At 49.5% G+C, this 20189-nt stretch overlaps 2 pseudogenes across 2 annotated transcripts; one reads left to right on the top strand and one right to left on the bottom strand.

Annotated features, from left to right (window-relative positions):
* Window positions 1–1362: 1362 nt before the first annotated feature.
* Window positions 1363–1916, bottom strand: LOC311615422 (elongation factor 1-beta-like; annotated as a pseudogene). Its single transcript has one exon. The product of its transcript is annotated as an elongation factor 1-beta-like (transcript).
* A 1837-nt stretch (window positions 1917–3753) lies between these two features.
* Window positions 3754–5102, top strand: LOC311614982 (heterogeneous nuclear ribonucleoprotein A3-like; annotated as a pseudogene). Its single transcript has 2 exons — window positions 3754–4339; window positions 4559–5102. The product of its transcript is annotated as a heterogeneous nuclear ribonucleoprotein A3-like (transcript).
* Window positions 5103–20189: the final 15087 nt, after the last annotated feature.

Below are 20189 nucleotides of genomic sequence, written 5' to 3'. Positions count from 1 at the left end.
GGAACCTTTCCTTTAATAAATTTTTTAACTGAAACATCATAGCTCCATTTCCTTGCATTTAACCACGCGGAAGAACTAGCCCGCAAATCTTCAGGGGTTTCCCCACGTGATGGGAGTACTGGTGGATTAACCTTTCATCTATTTACAGTTCGGTGCAACAGGAGGGATCTGAAAGAAGGTTGATTATTAATGAAAGAAATTATGAAGCTTTTTAAAGAAATAATTTCTAGTTATCGAAGACAGTAAAAGGTGGTGGTAATAATACAAAAAATATGTATAAGGAAAACCCCAAAAGTTCGGAAGAAAACAATTGTGGTATTTATCAGAAGGCGTTAAAGGCGTGAGGGGAGGGAGCGCACACACGTGCCCTCTTGTTTCCAGTTACGAATAGCGAGACAGAAGTTTGGCCTTATTTCCGAAATTTAGAAACTCAACTTCTGCAGAGATTTGATGGCGTGAGAGGGCAATCGAGATCTAAGGGTCGGGGATTTTCATATAAAGGGCCGCATTTGGTTTACAGTGGGATTATAATCATTTCATGGGTAAAACAATCTGGGACAACTTGGCACAAGCCAGATCCAAGAGAGGTCAGGAAATGGCAGGCAGGTAATTCAGGCCCTCAGATAAGCAGGTTTTGGTTGGGAACTCATAATATGTAAGAAGTTATACAAGAGTGTGAGTTTGTATTTCCCTTGGCTGGGGAATCTTTTCCTATATTTAAGAGGTGTGTGTGTGTGTGTGTGTGTGTTTTCTGTGAATTGTTAATTTCTTTTTGGTCGTTACTCTTTCCTTTAAGTGATATCAAGAACCTTGCTATATATGAGGAAGACTAGTGATGTGAATTGAAAATTTTTTGCCCCCCATTTATCGTTGTTTTTCTAAGTCTGGTTGTTTTTTTCAACATGGTGAATTTTATGTTCTACTAGTAGGGTCCCTAGGCCTGGCCCGCCATCAGGGCTGATCAGGTTCCCCGCCTCCCCGCTTCCCCACCTCCCCGCCTCCCCGCCTCCCCGCCTCCCCGCCTCCTTCCCACCTCCCCGCCTCCTTCCCTGGCTCCCTCAGACCCTGCCTCCATTGCTGGTTGCCCGCCATGTTCCGCGCTGCCCCCTGGTGGTCAGTGCCCATCATAACAAGCGATCAAGCTCCTGGTCTTCCTGTGGAACTTCTGAGGAGGCAATTTGCAAATTAGCTTTTTATTATATAGGGTCTATCCATTTTTAATGGCTTTTTGAGTCAAATATGCAAAAGACTTTATAACCATGGATCTGCCTTGTATTTATCCTAGTAATTAAATGGTTTCTATCACTGTACATTTTTTACTCTTTCAAGCTTTTATTTAATTGCAATAATCTGTGATGGATTTTAAACCTTGTTGAAAGCAGCCACATGCATGGACTGCAGGAAGTCCTCCAAAGCAGTGATCTGCACCTCTAGCATATCTGTTCCAATTTTATTGTCTTCTATTACACACTGTATCTGAATTTAATTCCGTATCACACCCGATCCTGTTAAGAAAAGCCCCAGACCAAGCTATCTGCTTAAATGGTCCCGTGGAGCTCCCCTAATTTTGCCAAATCTGTGTCTTATCCCAAGGTTACACATCTAATAAGATGGAAGACTTGGTAACAAGTGCAGGTTTTTTTTGGATTTCTTTGACTCATGCTTTGCAAGGCGTTCATCTCTAGGCCTCTGCTTTCCTCCTCATCATCTCCAAAGAGATCAAAGTCATCTGCGTCTTTACTATCTGTAGCTGCACTTCCTGTGGCATCTTCCACATGAGCAAGGGCCACACTTGCCCAAAGCTTTCCTCACTCCTGGCAGGCTGACCTTTCCTTTTCATAAGACTTGATGTGATGTTTATACCAACGTGGGGGATGGTACGATTCGGCAAGTGGTGCTTCAAATATCTGCCACATCTTTTGGTGATGCACATACCCCTCCATGTAGCACCTGGTAGTCGCTGGGCATTTGGAGGCCTATGGGTCTTTCCAGGTCTCCAAAACCCATGGCTGCCATTGATGTGGGAGCTGGGCGGCAGCAGAGCAAAGAACAGTGCAGGCAGTTGGTTCCTAGTGCTGATGGGGATGTTCATTGTACATTTACTTCTATCTATACTTACTTCTGGTTTATTTTATTGTGAGAGGTGTAGAACTAAGGTAAGGTGACCAGATTTTAACATTGGTAAAGCGGGACACCATTGACTGGGTGGGGGGGTGTTCTTGATTAAAAATTTGGTCTGTATGTTAATAGCATGAAAAGACATAAGTCCTTCTGCTAATGCTAATTTCTTTTCTTCGTCCACTTAAGTTGTTTTCTGAAAAAAATTCCTGTATTTTGGAGGAAGATGCAGCAGTATTTAAATATTTTTCATGTTTCTGTGTCTCCAAGTGCTTTAAAATATCATTCTTCCCACCATGTGAAATAGAAAATTCACCATTATATTTCTCACATTTTACCATGTAATCGCTTTTGGTTTTCTTAATAAAAGGAAATTCACTTCTTAGATCATTGTTGAATTTGCATCCTCTTTTCTTACTCATTATGTTAAAAATCTAAAAAAAATGTAAAATTCTATTATAAATTATTATATACATATTGCTTAAAAACACAGTAGGTACATAATTACATGAACATATTTTATTGTTAGTTTATAAATTAAATTAATTTGATTGTTATAAAGTAACTATATTTTTTAAATTATTTAAATTTTAATCCTATATTTCTAAATATTAACAATACTAACTTGTATTATTTTTCCTCTGAATTTGCCATAACGTAAGTCATGTCACTTTCAAGGCCAGCGCTAGACTTTTTGCCGCCACTATAAAATATACGTAATACGAGTACTGTCTGCTAAATTCAAGAAAATTTATGTATTTATGAAATAAATAAATAACTTATCTAAATTATCTAAATAGCTGATTTGTAATGACATCGCTTGTTTAACTAACTTACTAGCACGCAGTATGATGTCTATCGTCTGAGAGAGTTACAAAATGTTTTTGTCGTTGCCAATCCCAAAAAATGCCATTGTTCATTAAGTCCAAACAATGGTGGTCGAATTCTAACAACTGATCAACAATGTGAACTTTGATAAGCAGTTCTCGATAATCAGTTCTCAACAATTACTTGTTATTATTAAAGTTTAACAATATAAAATTAACAAAAATAATATAAAACTCATATTATTTGAATAATAATAGCCACATGGCCGCCAAAAACCGTATATTCCCTTCCCGTTCTCCCTCCCTTCCCTAGCTTATCGTGCATTCTTTCCAAAAATCGGGGCTTTTTTAAAACGCCGCAGGATGCCGAACAAATTGTTAGAAATCGGGACGTCTGGTCACCTTAAACTAAGAACATAATGTCGATGGCTACCCCTTTGTCGCAAGGGCATTTTACTCTCACTGTTACAGGAGTGTGCCACATTGTATAGAAAATTTTTGTAGACATTCAGATCTATTCTTGGACTTTGTGTTTTGCTGTATAGTGGGGTGAGAAAAGTAGGTTTACAGTTTTTAGTTTAGTCTTCTGTTATTATTAATTTATTATTAATAATCGTAACCAGCATGTAAACCTACTTTTGCCCCCACACACCGTATTTTCATGTAGTAAGACTGGTTCTCTCACAACATAGCTATTTATTCATTGTGATAATTCTGTATATTCCTGCCTGTTTGTTTTTCCCTATGAACAATGGAAAATAGGGTCCCATATTGAACTCAGGTTGCAAGAGGCAAGTCCAGTGTCAAAATGGAGGTAAAACCACTTCCTGGTTGCCCCCAGCCTGACTCCAACCCCTGGGGTTCTGGGGAGGTGGGCAGGGAAGTAGGGCCATGATGGATCCTAAGGAACCAGAGCAGTTGAGAAAACTGTTTATTGGTGGTCTGAGCCTGGAAACTACACACGACAGTATAAGAGAACAATTTGAGAAATGGGGCACACCCACTAATTACAGGGTAACAAACAAAATGTTACCTGGACTTTCGTTTTGTAACTTACTCTTGTGTTGAAGAGGTGGATGCAACAATGTGTGCCTGACCACACGAGGTTGATGGGCTTGTAGTGGAACCAAAGAGAGCTGTTTCTAGAGGGGATTCTGTAAAGCCTGGTGCCCATCTAGCTGAAGAAAATTGTTGGTGGTATTAAAGAAGATACACAAGAATATAATTTGAGAGACTACTTTGAAAAGTATGGCAAGATTGAAACCATTGAAGTTATGGAAGACAGGCAGGGGGGGGGGGGGAGAGGATTTGCTTTTGTAATTTTTGACAATCATGATATAGTTAATAGAATTGTTGTTCAGAATAACCCCAGTGTTAATGGGCATAATTGTGAAGTGAAAAGGGCCTTTTAAAAAATGTTTTTATTAATTACAGAGAGGAAGGGAGAGGGAGAGAGAGATAGAAACATGAATGATGAGAGAGAATCATGGATTGGCTGACTCCTGCACCCCCCACAGAGGATCAAGCCTGCAACCGGAACATGTGCCCTGACCAGGAATTGAACCATGACTGTCTGGTTCACAGGTCGACGCACAACCACTGAGCCACGCCAGCCAGGCAAAAAGGCCCTTTCTAAACAAGAAATGCAGTCTGCTTGATCGCACAGGCTGTGGAGGTGGATCTAGCAACTTCATGGTGGTGGAGGAAACTTTGGAGATGGTGGAGATAACTTTGGCAGTGGTGGAAACTTTGGTGGAAGAGGAGGCTATGGTGGAGGAGGTGGCAGCAAAGGTAGTTATGGAGGAGATGATGGCGGATGTAATGGATTTGGAGGTGATGGTGGAGACTATGGCAATGTTGCTGATTATATTAGGAGAGAAAGCTATGGAAGTGCTGGTGAACCAAGATATGGAAATCAAAGTGCTGGATATGGTGGCGATGGTGGAGGATATGATGGTTACAGCAAAGGGGGAAATTTTGGTGGTAACTATGGTGGTGTTGGGAGCTATAATGATTTTGGAAGTTACAGTGGACAACAGCAATCAAATTATGAACCCATAAGGGGGCAGTTTTGGTGGAAGAAGCTCTGGCATCCCCTGTGGTGGTGGTTATGGATCTGGTGGTGGAAGTGATAGATACAGTAGCAGAAGGTTCTAAAAACTCAGCAGAAAAGAGCTACAGTTCTTAGCAGGAGAGCTGCAGGTTACTTTTGAGGCAGTTATCCCAAATGCATTGGAGCAGGGGTCTTCAAACTACGGCCCGCTGGCCACATGCGGCCCGCAGAGGAGTCTGATCCGGCCCGCCAGGTTTTTTGGGCAGTGAGCGCAGCCGAGGTGTTACAGTAGGAATTAGTAGTTCATATAGTCCAGCCGTCCAGCTCTCTGAGGGACCGTGATCTGGCCCCCACTTTAAAAAGTTTGAGGACCCCTGCATTGGAGGAACTGTAAAAATCTGCCACAGAAGGAACAATGATTCATAATCGGAAAAAGTTACTGTAGCTTAAAAAGGAAACTAGCCATAGTTTGCAAAAAGGGCACATCTTTACTCTTGTTTAAATCTACTTTTCTGTCCTTTGGGAATTTAAAAGTTTTCCTCATGACATTTTTCATGTTTTTTCCCCCCCCCACATTACTCCTGAGTATATAATCTGTGATTGGTGATAAAAAAAATCCTGTGTATTTTATGTTTAACAGGATATTTATTTGTGGAATTAGCTTGTAAAAATATTGTTAAAGTCCTTGATTGTCAAGAATTTCTCAGTATCAGTCCGTGTTATATTTCCCATATTATAGTCAACCCTGGGAAAGGTTAAAGCATTTTGAAGCATGCCACTCCAAGTGTTGGATTTTTGAGAACTAAGTGGATAAAAAAAATTTATATATCTCAGAAATGTTTCCCCCCCTTATGTGCACTGTTGCAAGCATAGTTGAAATGTCACTGATTATTTTATTTTATTTTATTTTATTTTATTTTATTTATTTTTTTTTACTTTTTTATTTTTTTATTTTTTATTTTTTATTTTATTTTTTTTTACATATTTTATTGATTTTTTTATTGCCCCCCTCCCTCCCTCCCACACATCCCCTCCCTCCCCATAGTTTTATGTCCATTGGTTGTACTATATGCATTTATACAAGTCCTTCGGTTGATCTATTATCTCCCCCAGATCTCCCTACCCTCCCCACTGTAATTTGACAGTCTGCCTGTTGCTTTACTTTCTCTATATCTGTCTCTTGGTTCATCAGTTTATAATGATCTTTATCATCCACCAATGTGTGAGGTCATGTGGTGTTTCTCTTTCATTGATTGGCTTATTTCACTCAGCATGATGTTCTCCAATTCCATCCAGGTTGCTGCAAATGATGAGAATTCCTTCTTTTTTATGGCAGCATAGTATTCCATTGTGTAGATGTACCATGGTTTTTGGATCCAATCATCTGCTGACGGGCACCTAGGCTGTTTCCAAATTCTGGCTATTGTAGATTGTGCTGCTATGAACATAGGGGTGCATATATCCTTTCTGATTGCTGTTTCTAGTTTCTTGGGATATATTCCTAGAAGTGGGATTACTGGGTCAAATGGGAGTTCCATTTTCAGTTTTTTGAGGAAACTCCACACTGTTCTCCACAGTGGTTGCACCAGTCTGCATTCCCACCAGCAGTGCACGAGGGTTCCTTTTTCTCCACAACCTCGCCAACACTTGTCGTTTGTTGATTTGTTGATGTTGGCCATTCTGACAGGTGTGAGATGGTACCGCATTGTTGTTTTGATTTGCACCTCTCGGACAATTAGTGTCACGGATTATTTTAATGCCTCGTTGGAATGATAGTGAAACCCTTAAATTGCCCTTTAAAAAAAAAACTTTTTTTTCTGTTATTGATTTCAAAGAGGAAGGGAGAAGGAGATAGAAACATCAATGATGAGAGAGAATCATTGATTGGCTGCCTCCTGCACATTCCCTACTGGGGATCGAGCCTGGAACCCAGGCACGTGCCCTTGACCAGAATCGAACCTGGGACCCTTCAGTCCGCAGGCCAACACTCTATCCACTGAACCAAACCAGCCAGGGCTAAAAAAAACAAACTTCTAAGATTGTAAACTTTTAAAAGTTAATATTAAAGGGGAAAGAGTCTGTCTGTGACTTTATTTATTAAGCCAGCAAGTAGGTCCTGATCCACACAAACACATGGTCTCTACCCATGGCTGTGAGCCAGGTGGTCTCAATGTGTTCTTTTGCCTGAAGCTAACGCTGGTCCATAATGAAGATAGAAAATACAAACCACCTGCTTGAGTTTCCACGTGTCTTTCCAAACAGGAAAAACTTGATGTCAACTGGAAGCCAGGGAAGTAGGGAATCAATTGAGCATTGTGGACAAGAAATTTCGACAATATACTTTGATGCAGTGACTCCAAAAGATAACGGATATCTCAATGAATTCATAATGAAAGGTATACACACACTTATTTATATGTAAGTAGAATTAGGCCCAGCTGGCATGGCTCAGTGGTTGAGCTTCGACCTGTGTACCAGGAGGTCACAGTTTGATTCCAGAGCAGGGCGTATGTCCAGGTTGCAGGCTCAATCCCCAGTGTGGAGTGTGCAGAAGGCAGCTGATCAATAATTCTCTCTCATCATTGATGTTTCTATCTCTCTCTCCCTCTCCCTTCTTCTCTGAAATTAATTTTAAAAGTATATTTAAAAAACAACTGTGGAACTTATCACCCAGACATTAAAGAGGATTAAAAGAGAAGAAACTAAAATACACTTGCATTATCCTTCCTTTTCATGGGCTGCTAAAAAGGATAAACATCTCTGCTGAAACAAAAGGTTGCCAAATGCTGATCATTTTCTTCTTTTTAAAATTTTTTTTATTGATTATGATATCACATAATTGTCCTCACTCCCCCATTCCCATCCCAACCCCTTCCCCACATATGCCCCCACCCCCCTATTGTCCATGGCCACTGGCTAGGCCCATATGCATGCACACAAGTCCTTTGGTTGATCATTGATCATTTTCTTCTTGAAAGCCTTCCATTGATATTATTGGTGCTCTTATGATACACTGACTAACCTTTCACTGGCAATAAAAAATGATACAAACGTAAAATGTTAAAATGTTTTTAAAAGGGAAAAGCTTGTTCTAACATTGCATAAAGGGTAGGGCTTTTTATACTTGTTTATACTTGTGTTAAAAGTGAAAGAAATCGTGAACCTTCTCCAATACTAGTTCTTTTCTGTGATTCCCGTTGGGAACCCAAACTCCTCCACCTAAGCCATCTGGAAAACCTTCATTCTGGCCTCTCAGTGACTTTTGAGCATGCCTCCTTGAGAATGTAGCCCCCCAGCACTGGCTGGGAGTAGCTTGGACTCTGCCCAAATCAGTGTGTTTCCTGAAGTCTCATATAAACCTCTTCTTTTAAAGATATAGCCACCCTTGGCTGAGGAGCCAATGGGACAAAGCTACCACCTGTGGGATTATGGCTGAATGCCTCCAAGTCAGAATCCATCCCTGATACTCCCCCACCCCCACCCCAGCAGAATGATAAGGCAGCGCCTTGGAGCCTCGCTTGACCCTATTGACCTCAGTTGGCCTGCATTGGCCTTGGATAGTTGGTCCCCCACTGTTCTGATTCCAGGTATGGGGAGCAGAGAGCCCTTCGTCCTGGAAACTAGTGTGTTGAGACTGGAAAGGAGCTGCCCCCTCGCCCTTAAGGCAACCTTCCTTCCTGAGGAACCTGGTACTAAGCCATTCAGTAGATGACCTGCTTCTGGGTCAGGGTTTCTGCATAGAGCAGCTCCCTTGCTGCGATCTATTGAAAGTCAGCCCTCCACACAAGGGTTTGTTAAAAAAAAAAAAAAAAAAAAAAAAAAAAAAAAAAAATCTAGCCACCCATAAGATCAGGTCCACTTCTAGGTGCCTCCATGAAGAGCTATTGGTTTTTGGTCACCAAGGCAGGTTAAATGGACCTACCAGGAATGAGTTTCTGCTCCATGGAGCCCCTCAAACTGGCCAACAAGTTGAGCTGCCACATTGGAGAGAGATTGGTTCAGGGTTGGCATTCTTTTTCTTCTGTGAAGGTGGAGGGAAAGGATTGGAGGAGGGCAGGTTAGTGTTTCTGTTGCAATACTGCCATCAAGCGGAACTTGTTTCTGATCCCATGAGTTTTGCACGCTTATTTTGGTTCAGAGCCACAAGGCTGTGAACTCAGAGGAGCAGATAAGACTTTTGACCCTCCTTCACTCCACACCTCCTCCCCCAAGCTCCAAAGCTCTGCAAGCCTTGGGCAGTGTGTGGCTAAGTTGCAAGGGTCTGGTAACTGGCAGGTCCAGCCCAAGAAGCTGAGCCTTGGGAACCTGCTGGTCGCAATGTCTGGGCTGCACTGGCAGAGACAGCCTTGTTAGGAGCCCAGAAGCTACACCCAGGGGCTGTGGGCATTTGGTCCCTTGTACTCAGAGTAAGAGGACACTCGGCACCAGACAGGCTTTGGGCCCTGGAAGCCTCTTTTGAATTCCATGCTGGCCAGCCACAGGCGATTGGCAACTTAGGTGGAGGTGGGACCCATGGTGTCCTGTCTGGCTCTGGGGATCCAGTACAGAGCCTGACGTCTGGTCACCTTAAACTACCTGGATCACATACACACACCCGCCTGACCCTCTTTACCCCCCAATTCATTCTTGAGGTCAGTCAGTCATTGCCTTGTTGTGCCAGAGCAGCCTGAGCCTGCCTGGCCTGTTGTGCAGTTGGGACACAGGTTTACAGTTTTTTCCTTCGCGAAGGGCGGAGGGAAGAGCACAGGTTAGCATTTGTGGTACAATACTGCCATCAAGCGGAAATGCTTTCTGCTCCCGCAAGCGCCTTGCTGTCCCTGCCCTAGGAGGAGAGTGAAGCCAGGCACAGGGGGACAGCAATCGGGATCCCAGGAGGTCGAGAGCTTGGCTAGGCACTGTGGCTTCCCCAGGAAGCTGTCGAGGTGGGATTCCCGAGGACAAGGTGCCCAGTCCCAGCGCCCCTGACCCTGGCTCACAGGAAGCCAATGCGCCCTAGGGACCGAGGCGGCCGCCATGACTGGGCGGGACAAAGGAAGCTGTTCCTACTGTTGGGACAGAGCCCTTGTCCAAAGGCCTGTGGGCATTTGACCAGGTACCCCTTGCCCTTGGGAGGGAGGGAGCAAAGGAGCAGCCCCTCCAGGGCCACTTCCCCACCCTCCAGCCCCTACAGAGCGGGCACCGGAGTTCCTTGGAAGTTGGCCACTTTAGTGGCAGGACAGTGCCATTCTCAGGGAGCACATGTGGAACCCCGCCTTACCGGAGCCATGGGACCCAAGGAGGCCCTCACCCAGACGAAGGAGGCACGGCAGAGGGAATCCTTAACCCATGAATCCAAGTGTGGCAGGCATTGGGCCATCCTTAGGGTTCTCCAGGATTCCAACCCAGGCTCGCACCCAAGGATCCCGGATGCACATCCCTGAAGAGAGTGGACCTTTGGTAAACCAGGGAGCAGAACCGAGCTTAGTGGACAGACAGCCGGCCTTACATTGGCAGACTTAGGCATTCTTGGCCACCTGCCATCAAGAGCCCCTGAGCAGCACTTGGACGAGGAGAAGGAAAGGTCCTGGCTTGCACTCACCCCTGACTCTCCAGGTCTCCACCAAAGCAAGACCAAGAGTGAAGGTGCTGCCTCCAGCTCAAAGCAGTTGGGTTGGCAGAAAGGAAAGCACCCATTCCTCCCAAGTCTGTGTGTGTGGTTTGTGTGTGTGTCTGTGTGTGTGTGTGTGTGTGTGTGTGTGTGTGTGCACGCGCGCGCAGGCCTATATATGTGTGTGTTGGTGCGCCCCTAGGCACTGGACCTTCTGGAGGAGAAGTGAGGGAAACGGACTTCCAACACCTCCATCCACAGAATGAGTTCCCTGTCCACATAGGGCAGGGGTCTTCAAACTACGGCCCGCGGGCCACATGCAGCCCCCAGGGGAGTCTGATCCTGCCCGCCAGGTTTTTTGGGCAGTGAGCGCAGCCAAGGTGTTACAGTAGGGATTAGTAGTTCATATAATCCGGCCCTCCAGCTCTCTGAGGGACCGTGATCTGGCCCCCACTTTAAAAAGTTTGAAGACCCCTGACATAGGGATTCTAGCCCGCTGTGACCAGATCCCAGGGGACTCGCAGTGCCCAGGGGACAGGGGCACTCTCTGTCCCAGGGAACAGGAAGGGCCTATGTGGGACACTGTTTGTCCAGAGACGCAGGATCTCTTTTAGGCGCAAGCCCAAAAGTGCCACAGACATAACTTCACTCTAAGCTGCCCTGCCCCTGCTGGCCTCTTCCTGGTCTGGGACCAGCAACCCTGAAGGCAGGAGCGCCAGTGCCTGCACAAGGGCCAGGGGGAAATGCTCCAGGGGTCCAGGAAGAAGCTGTCCCTCCCATGACTGCAGCCTGCTCCCCTTTCCCAATCTTCTTGGTGGTCAGGTCCCAGGCATCCACAGGGTGCACCCCCAGGGAGCCCACAGGTGGACCTGGCTCCCGCAGCAGCACCAGCCTCCAGGACACAGGCCCCTGTAGGAGCTGGGGCTGCTGAGCTGAGAACATGGCTGCCGCCGAGGCCACGCCCCTCAGCCCTGGAGAACCAGGGCGCCCAGCTGAGCAAGCTCTGCTGCTTCCAGGGCCCTCCTGTCTCTTCGTTAGCCACTGTGAAGGTGTGCGGGCCACCCAGACGCCCTCCACAGTGCTCTGTGGTCCCCAACCTGCCTGCCAGCCTCAATGCCAGCAGGTCTTTCCCAGCGGATCCCCAGGCGCAGGCGCCCTGTGTTGCAGGCCCTGGTCGAAAAGGATTCCGCTGGGTGGCACTGTGGCTCCACAGATCCCTCACTCTCCGGGAGCCTGGCTTCTCCCTCCGCCCTTTGTGGATCAAAAAAGGCCCAGGGAGGCTCCACCAGCCTTACAAAGCCACCCAGCCCCATTGCTAGTCCTGGGGTGTTGGGGGAGCCATATCTCTGTCTTTGGGGTACTTGTTGTCAGGAGGAAGGGGCCTGGAAAGACCACCAAAGCAGTTCTGGTATCTGGGATCCCTCTCCACATCTCCCTGAGCATCCGTGTCTGCCCCCGCACCCCCTCCCCCCAGTGCGTGGGACCTGTCCTCTCTGCCCACTGGCACAAGGCTATCTTATGGAGTCATCTTCTTCTACTGACAGGCCAGACCTGGTATGAGTACTCCGGACACACAGGACATGTGTTCCCAGCTGGCCCTGCACACGAGACCTGCACTTCCCCTCTTCTCCTAGAACCTGGCTTCTCTTCTGCTCTCCTCAGGCCCTCCTGGGTCAGGTTCCAGGGCTCACGCCCCAAGCCCCTCCCTGCCACCCGGTATTTCAGGAGGTCATTCCTAGCATGGGCGCGCCAGTTGAATGGGGGGGGGGGGTGGGTTTGGTCCAGGGACATGACGGAGAAACCAGCTGTTCCATCCATCATAAATGGAATGGCCTAGGCGAGGGCCCTCATTTCAGTAGCCCCTTCTTGGAAGTTCACTTTGGTGGTGTATGTTGTGCACTCTACCTGGATCACACACACCCGCCACCCTCACATTCATTAATGCTATCAGTCAGTCAGTCATCCCCCGCAGCCCCTGGTGCAAGTGTTCATTCTTGTGCGCATGCATCCTTTTCTTAATTCTTGAATACAAATGTAGCAGTCACTACACACATATGTGTCACGAGTGTATGGGCGTGTGCATACCTGTGTGGTCTGTTTCCCATCTCGCATCCCGTTCCTAATGACCCCGGCCATGCCCCTGTAGATAAGAATTCCTCCTTAAGAACACAAATGCCACTCACAGTGAGGGCACCCACCTTGTCCCTGCTTTGTCCGACAGGCACCCTGTACCAGAGCGAACCCCAGTTCCGTGTTGCATTCCTCGAGTACTTCTGGGGCTGAGGGCAGCGGGCAAACTCCAAGGGTCCACTGCACTGGGCCTGTGTCCCAGTGTATGGTTCGGCTGGCATGACACATGTGCAGAGTGGGCCTCTGGTCCCACTGCCCATTGCTCTCCCATCTGTTTGGTGATAGCTAGCCGGGCTGGGGTGGCCTTATCCCTACATCGGTGTAGGAGCCAAGGGCATTTCATCATTTCATGGGTCCCTTCTCTTCGGACAGCAGGTTCCCCTGGCTCTCCTGCTCTCCTCTCTTCTGTCTTCCCCTCAACTGGCGAGGAGGCGGCTTCCGGACCTGGAGATACCGCAGTGTCAGTGTGCGTGACCAGCGTCTGCTCAGCGGAAAAAGGTTGGTACTGTGTCACCTTGGCCCATCTAGGAATAGATGCTCTCCTCCCAGGAAGGCAGGTCAGTCCCATGGAACTGTGTGGGGCCAGAGAGTAGATGGCTTGTGCCTGTTAACACGCCATTCAGACCAGTTGCTGGACGGTTGAGGTCTGGGCCTGGGCCTGTCTCAGGCCTCAGCTCCATCAAGCCAGCCTTCACTGACATGACCTTTGGATTCTCCCCACCTGGTCCAGGAGAAGCAGCAGTCCTGGCCAAACGTGGGAACCTTCCCAGTCCAGGCGACCGCTCTGTGGAGGAGAGCCAGGCCCTGGAGGCCTTTTGCCTCTTGTTGCATCAATGCTGCCCTCTGTCCACATTGGCCTCGTCCTGTAGTCTCCTGTTGGCCTTTGGGCCCAGCTCACTGAACCTTGAGCCTGCCCCAGGCCAGGGAGCACTCGGGCACTGGTGCTGCAGGAATAGTGGGAGGGTGTGCTGCTTGTGGAGGTCGGGTGGGTATGGTGGTGGTGGGGGTAGAGGGTGGGGGGGATGAAGCGGGCGTATGGTGACCCTTGGCATCCTCTCACTGGAGACCAAGCAGAGGGGCCAGCCCTGTGGTAACTGGTGAGTATGCCCCATTGAGAAGGTGCCCCATTCCTTCCACACAAACCACAACGACATACACACTAGCTGTGGGCAGCTAGGGGGACTGTGTGTGTGACTTCCCTGGAGTCTCGGGTCAAGGTTGTAAGGAGTACCAGGACTGCTAAAGTTACAACTGTGGGTACCCTCAGGTCTGCCCCCAGAGTGCCTGGATGGGGAGTTGCTGCTTTGGGGTCAGGAAAAGGCCTCAGAGGAACCCTACCCAGTGGAGGCCCAGACCTGGAGGCACACCCCCACCCTCACAGTGGGGTTCCTTGTATTTGAATGGTGCCCTCCTGCCAACCCATTCATTCCTGGAAACTCTGAGGTCTTTTGCTTTTGCTGAGGCCTTCTGGGTGAGCTTGTCTAGATACCCAGCTTTGTGACCTGGTAGTGTGGAGCAATACACCCCTTTCTTGCCCTTGTTTATTTTTAAGGCCTACCTGTTCCTGTAGCGTTCCATGAATGGATTGTGGACCCATTTCTCCCAGAATGTCTAGATTGGAAATGGGTGTTCAAGAAGGGCCACTCTCCCTTGTTGGGCCCCAGAAGCCTGAGCCAGCCTAGCCAGTTGTGAGGTTGGGAAGTGGGTTGACAGTTTTTTCCTTTGCGAAGGGCGGAGGGAAGAGCACAGGTTAGCATTTGTGGTGCAATACTGCCATCAAGCGGAAAGGCTTTGCTCTCCCGCGAGCCCTGTGCTGTCCCTTCCAGGGGAGGAGTGAGGCCTGGCACAGGGGGATAGGGGTCGCGATCCTGGAAGGTCAACAGCTTGATCCTGGAAGGTCAACAGCTTGGCGGGGCACTGGGGTTTCCCCAGGAAGCTGTCGAGGTGCGCTTTGTGAGGACAAAGCCCCCAGCCCAGGCCCCTGGCTCACAGGAAGCGAAGGCGCTCTGGGGACCAAGGCGGCCGCCATTACTGGGCGGGACATAGGAAGCTGCTATTGCTGCTACTGTGACAGAGCCCTGTCCAGGGACCTGTGGGCATTTGGTCAGGTACCCCTTTTCCTTGGGAGGGAGGTAGCACAGGTGAGGCCTAGACCAGGGCCACTTCTCCACCCTCCAGCCCCTACAGAATGGCACTGGAATTTCTTGGGAGTGGCTGCCTCAGAGGCCAGATAGTGCCATTTTCAGGGAGCACACATGGAACACCGCCTTCCCTGAGCCATGGGACCCAGCAAACCAGCGACCTAGCGGGTGCCAGCAGAGCCCAGAAGGCAGCGCCCCTCACCGAGCAGGCCCTCAACCCAGACGAAGGAGGCAGGGCAGAGGGAGTACTTCACCCGCAAATCCAAGTGTGGCAGGCATGGGGTGATCCCTAGGGGTCTCCAGAATTCCAGCCGCCCCCAAGGATCCCAGATGTACCTCCCGGAAGAGAGGGGAACTTCTGTAAACTGGGAGCAGAACCGAGCTGAGAGGACAGATGGCCGGCCATACAAGGGCAGACTTGGGCGTTCCTGGCCACCTGCCATCAAGAGCCCCTGATCAGCACTTGGAGGAGGAGAAGGAACTCACCCCTGACTCTCCAGGTCTCCTTGGAAGCAAGACCAAGTGTGAAGATGCTGCCTCCAGCCCAAAGCAGTTGGGTTGGCAGAAAGGAATGTGTCAGCCCCTCCCGTCCCCTCTCCTACTCCCCATTGTCCACCTGCCCACCACAGAGGAATCCCCTCTGCCAAAGCCAAGAATGAAGAGAATTCCCATCTAGACCCAAGGGTCTGGAGAACCTGCTGAGGTGGCTCTTTTGTGGCCCCTGGCGAGCTCTTCCCTGCTGGGGGTCAGCTGGTATCTGGGAGCTGGTGTACATGCTCAGCTCCTGACTGAGCTCATACCCTTTGCTTTCACGTCTTCAGAAAAGGTGCCAAAACCTGCTCCCTTGCTCCCTGTCCCTTCTTTTTCTCAGTCGTGAGTGACGTGACCTTTCCCCAAGCGGAATTAGGTTCTGTGCAGGCAGAGGCCCTATAGACCAGCGTCCTGAGCCAAGCTGTGCCGGGTCCGGACCTATGTGTTGCAATTGGCCTTCAGCCCCAGGGGGTCTTAGTGTGCCCTTGTGGCCAGGACCAATGGCTGCATCTCCACATCAAGGACCCGCCTGGCGGAACATGGACACACTGCCCAAGTCTGTGTGTGTGCTTCTGTGTGCGTGTGTGTGTGTGTGTGTGTGTGTGTGTGTGTGTATGCGCGCGCGCGCATAGGCCTATGTATGTGTGTGTTGGTGCGCCCCTGAGAGGCAAGGAGCTTCTAGGCACTGGGCCTTCTCGAGGAGAAGTGAGGGAAATGGACCTCGATCACCTTAATCGACAGAATGCGGTCCCTGTCCACATAGGGACCCTAGCCCGCTGTGACCTCATTAGAGGGGACACATGCAAGCAGTGCCCAGTGGATCAAGAAGATCCAGTGTAGGATGGTCTGTGTCCTGGGATGCAGGCTCTCTTTTAGGCGCAAGCCCCAAAATGCCACATACACCTCTTCACTCTAAACTGCCCTTTATCTGCCGAAACCGGTTTGGCTCAGCGGTAGAGCGTCGGTCTGCGGACTGAAAGGTCCCGCGTTCGATTCTGGTCAAGGGCATATACATTGGTTGCGGGCACGTCCCTGGTAGGGGATGTGCAAGAGGCAGCTGGTCGATGTTTCTCTCTCAAAGACGTTTCTAGCTCTCTATCTCTCTCCCTTCCTCTCTGTAAAAAATCAATAAAATATATTTTTAAATAAACTGCCCTTCATCTGCTGGCCTCTGCCTCATCTGGGACCACCACAGCAGGCACTGGCGCCTGTGTGAGCATGGGCACCAGTGTGCACACAAGGGCCAGGGGGAAATGGTCCAGGGGGGCAGGAAGAGGCTGTCCCTCACGGGGCTGCTGCCTCCTCCCTTTTCCCTGACCCCCTGGTGGTGAGGTCCCAGGCCTCCCAAGGGCACACCCCACAGGTAGCCCACTGTTGGACGTGGCTCCCCCAGTAGCACCAGCCTCCAGGACAAAGGCCCCTGTAGGAGCTGGGGCTGCTAAGCTGAGAACATGGCTGCCGCCAAGGCCACGCCCCTCAGCCCTGGAGAACCAGAGCGCCCAGCTGAGAGAGCTCTGCTGCTTCTAGGGCTCCCCTATCTCTTCCTTGGCCACTGAACAGGTGTGCCATCCACCCAGACCCGTCCCATAATGCTCTGTGGTCCCCAGCCTGCCTGCCAGTCTGAATGCATGCTGGCCTTCCCCAGCGGATCCCCAGACTAAGAGGCCCTGTGCTGCAGGCCCTGGTCAAAAAGGTTTCCGCTGGATGGCACTGTGGCTCCACAGATCCCTTACTCTCCAGGAGCCTGGCCTATCCCTCCGCCCTTTGTGGGTCAAAAAAAGGCCCAGGGAGGCTTACCAGCTTTCCAAGGCCACCTAGCTCCATTGGCTGTCCTGGGGTGTTGGTGAGCCTGCATCTCTGCTTTTGGGGTTCTTGTCAGGAGGAAGGGGCCTGGAAAGGCCACCAAAGCAGTTCTGGCATCTGGGATCCCTCACATCTCCCTGGGCATCCGTGTCCACCCCCATACCCTGCCCAGCAAGGGGGACCTGTCCTCTCTGCCCACTGGCCCATGGCTATCCTCTGGGCTCTTCTTCTCTGACAGACAGGCCGGACCTGGTACGAGCAGTCCGGACACAGGGGACATGTGTTCCCAGCTGGCCCTGCACACAGAGACCTGCACTTCCCCTCTTCTCCTGGAATCTGGCTTCTCTTCTGCTCTCCTCAGGTCCCTTAAGTCAGGTTCCAAGGTCCAGGCGCCCAGGCCCCTACCCGCCTCCAGGGATTTCAGGTGGTCACACCTAATTTGGGTGCCCCATTTGAATGGTAGAGTGAGGTGTTGTGGTCCACAGAACCGATGGAGACACCCTTGGTTCCATCCATGAGTGGAATGAGCTACGCAATGGCCATCTTTTCAATAGCCCCTCTTGGAAGTTCCATTTGGCACTGAGTGTTGTGTACTCTACCTGGATTATACATACACACCACCCTACCCCCCATTCATTCTTGGGTGGGGGGGGGAGGGGGTGTTGTGCACTCTACTTGGATCATACATACCCGCTCGTCCCCTTTTCCCCAAATTCATTAATGCAGTCAGTCAGTCATACATACCACTCGGCCCTTGTAGCAAGTGTTCATTCTTGCACACCTTCATTGGTTCCTTCATTCTTTTTTTTTTAATAAATCTTTATTGTTCATATTATTACAAATGTTGTTCATTGTTTCCCCCTCCATTGCTCCCCTCCACCAGGTTCCCACCCCACCCTCTGCCCTTTCCCCACTCCCCAATGTCCTCATCCATAGGTGCACAGTTTATGTTCAGTCTCCTCCCACAACCCCCACTCCCCTTTTCCCTGAGAATCCTCAGTTCACTCCCCTTCCATACCTCTGATTCTATTATATTCACCAGTTAATATTGTTCATCAGATTTTTTATTTATTTATTTTTTATTTTTTTATTTTATTTTTAAATAAGTTTTTATTGTTCATATTATTACAAATGTTCCTTCCCCCCCCCCACCATTGCTCTCCTCCACCAGGTTCCCACCCCACCCTCTGCCCTTTCCCCACTCCCCATTGTCCTCATCCATAGGTGCACAGTTTATGTTCAGTCTCTTCCCACAGCCCCCTCTCCCCTTTTCCCCAAGAATCGTCAGTTCACTCCCCTTCCATACCTCTGATTCTATTATATTCAACAGTTAATATTGTTCATCAGATTTTTTTTCTAATTTCCTTGGTTTTTAGATTCACTTGTTGATAGTTACGTATTTGTTGTTCATAATTTTTATCTTTATTTACTTTCTCTTCTGAAAGAACCCCCTTCAGCAATTCATATAATTCTGGTTTGGTGTTGATGAACTCCTTTAGCTTTTTTTTTTATTAGTGAAGCTCTTTATCTGACCTTCGATTCTGAGTGATAGCTTTGCTGGATAGATTATCTTTGGCTGTAGGTTCTTACTATTCATCACCTTGAATATTTCTTGCCATTCCCACCTGGCCTGCATGGTTTCTGTTGAGAAATCAGCTGACAATTGTATAGGTGTTCCTTTATAGGTAACTACCTTCTTTGCTCTTGCTTCTTTTAATATTCTCTCTTTGTCTTTTGCTCTTGGAATTTTAATTATGATGTGTCTTAGAGTGGTCTTCTTTTTTTTTTTTTTTTTTTTTGTTTTTTTTGGTTTTTTTTTTTTAAATCAATCTTTATTGTTCATATTATTACAAAGGTTCCTCATTTCTTCCCCCCTCCACCAGGTTCCCACCCCATCCTCTGCCCCCTCCCCATCCCCCATTGTCCTCATCCATAGGTGCACAGTTTATGTTCAGTCTCTTCCTCCCTCCCTTTCCCCGATAGTAAATCCCTTTTCAGATAGTAAATCTGTTACTTAGCATTTTCTCATATCAATAATACCTCCACATGCCCAATGATACACTTCACACAAAAGACATTTTCAAATAGGTCAACCAGCCTCATCCAGGCCCCACCCAAGGCACTCACAGATCAACACCCCAGCGCTATACTAACTCAACACATCCAGATCTAAGCCTTCATCACTTGATTCAGCAGACCCTCAAGTTCCCGCAAAAGTTTCCAGCCATGTCTGAGAGGCAGCCGTGGGCAGGTACAGGCGAGGAGCGAGCTGTTTCGGGCCTGGCTGCTCCGGGCCTGGCCTCTGTTGCTCTGGTTCGTTCCACAACCAGCTGCTCCGGGTCTGGTCACTGCCGCCCCCAACCTAGTTGCTCTGGACTTGGCTGTTGCTGCTACAGGCCTGGCCGCACCCGACCCGGCTGCTCTGGGCCCGGTTGCTCCGGTCCCGGCCGCTCCGGGCCTGGCTGCTCCGGGCCTGGACGCACCAGACCCGGCTGCTCCGGGCCTGGCCGCTCCCAGCCTGGCAGCTGTTGCTCTGGGCCTGGCCGCTCCCAGCCTGGCAGTCGCTGCTCCGGGCCTGGCCGCACAAGACCCGGCTGCTCCGGGCCTGGCCGCTCCCAGCCTGGCAGCTGTTGCTCTGGGCCTGGCTGCTCCCAACCTGGCAGCTGCTTCTCCGGGCCTGGCCGCTCCTAGCCTGGCAGCCGCTGCTCCAGGCCTGGCCACACCAGACCCAGCTGCTCCGGGCCTGGCCGCTCCCAGCCTGGCAGCCGCTGCTCCGGGCCTGGCCGCACCCGACCCGGCTGCTCCGAGCCTGGCCGCTCCCAGCCTGGATGCTCCGTGCTTGGCTACTGCTGTTCTGGACCTGGCTGCTCCCAACCCGGCTGCTCTGGGCCCGGCTTCTCTGGGCCCAGCCACTCCGTGTCTGGGTGTTCCTGGACTGGCCACCCTGGGCTTGGCCGCCTCTGCCTCAGGCCTGGCTGCCACTGCCCCAGGTCTGGCTG

This window comes from Pipistrellus hanaki (genome assembly GCF_964339955.1).
Source record: "Pipistrellus hanaki genome assembly, chromosome: X".
Lineage (NCBI taxonomy): Eukaryota > Metazoa > Chordata > Mammalia > Chiroptera > Vespertilionidae > Pipistrellus > Pipistrellus hanaki.
Note: the sequence above shows the minus strand (reverse complement) of the source record. Positions and strands in the feature narration are given on the sequence as shown.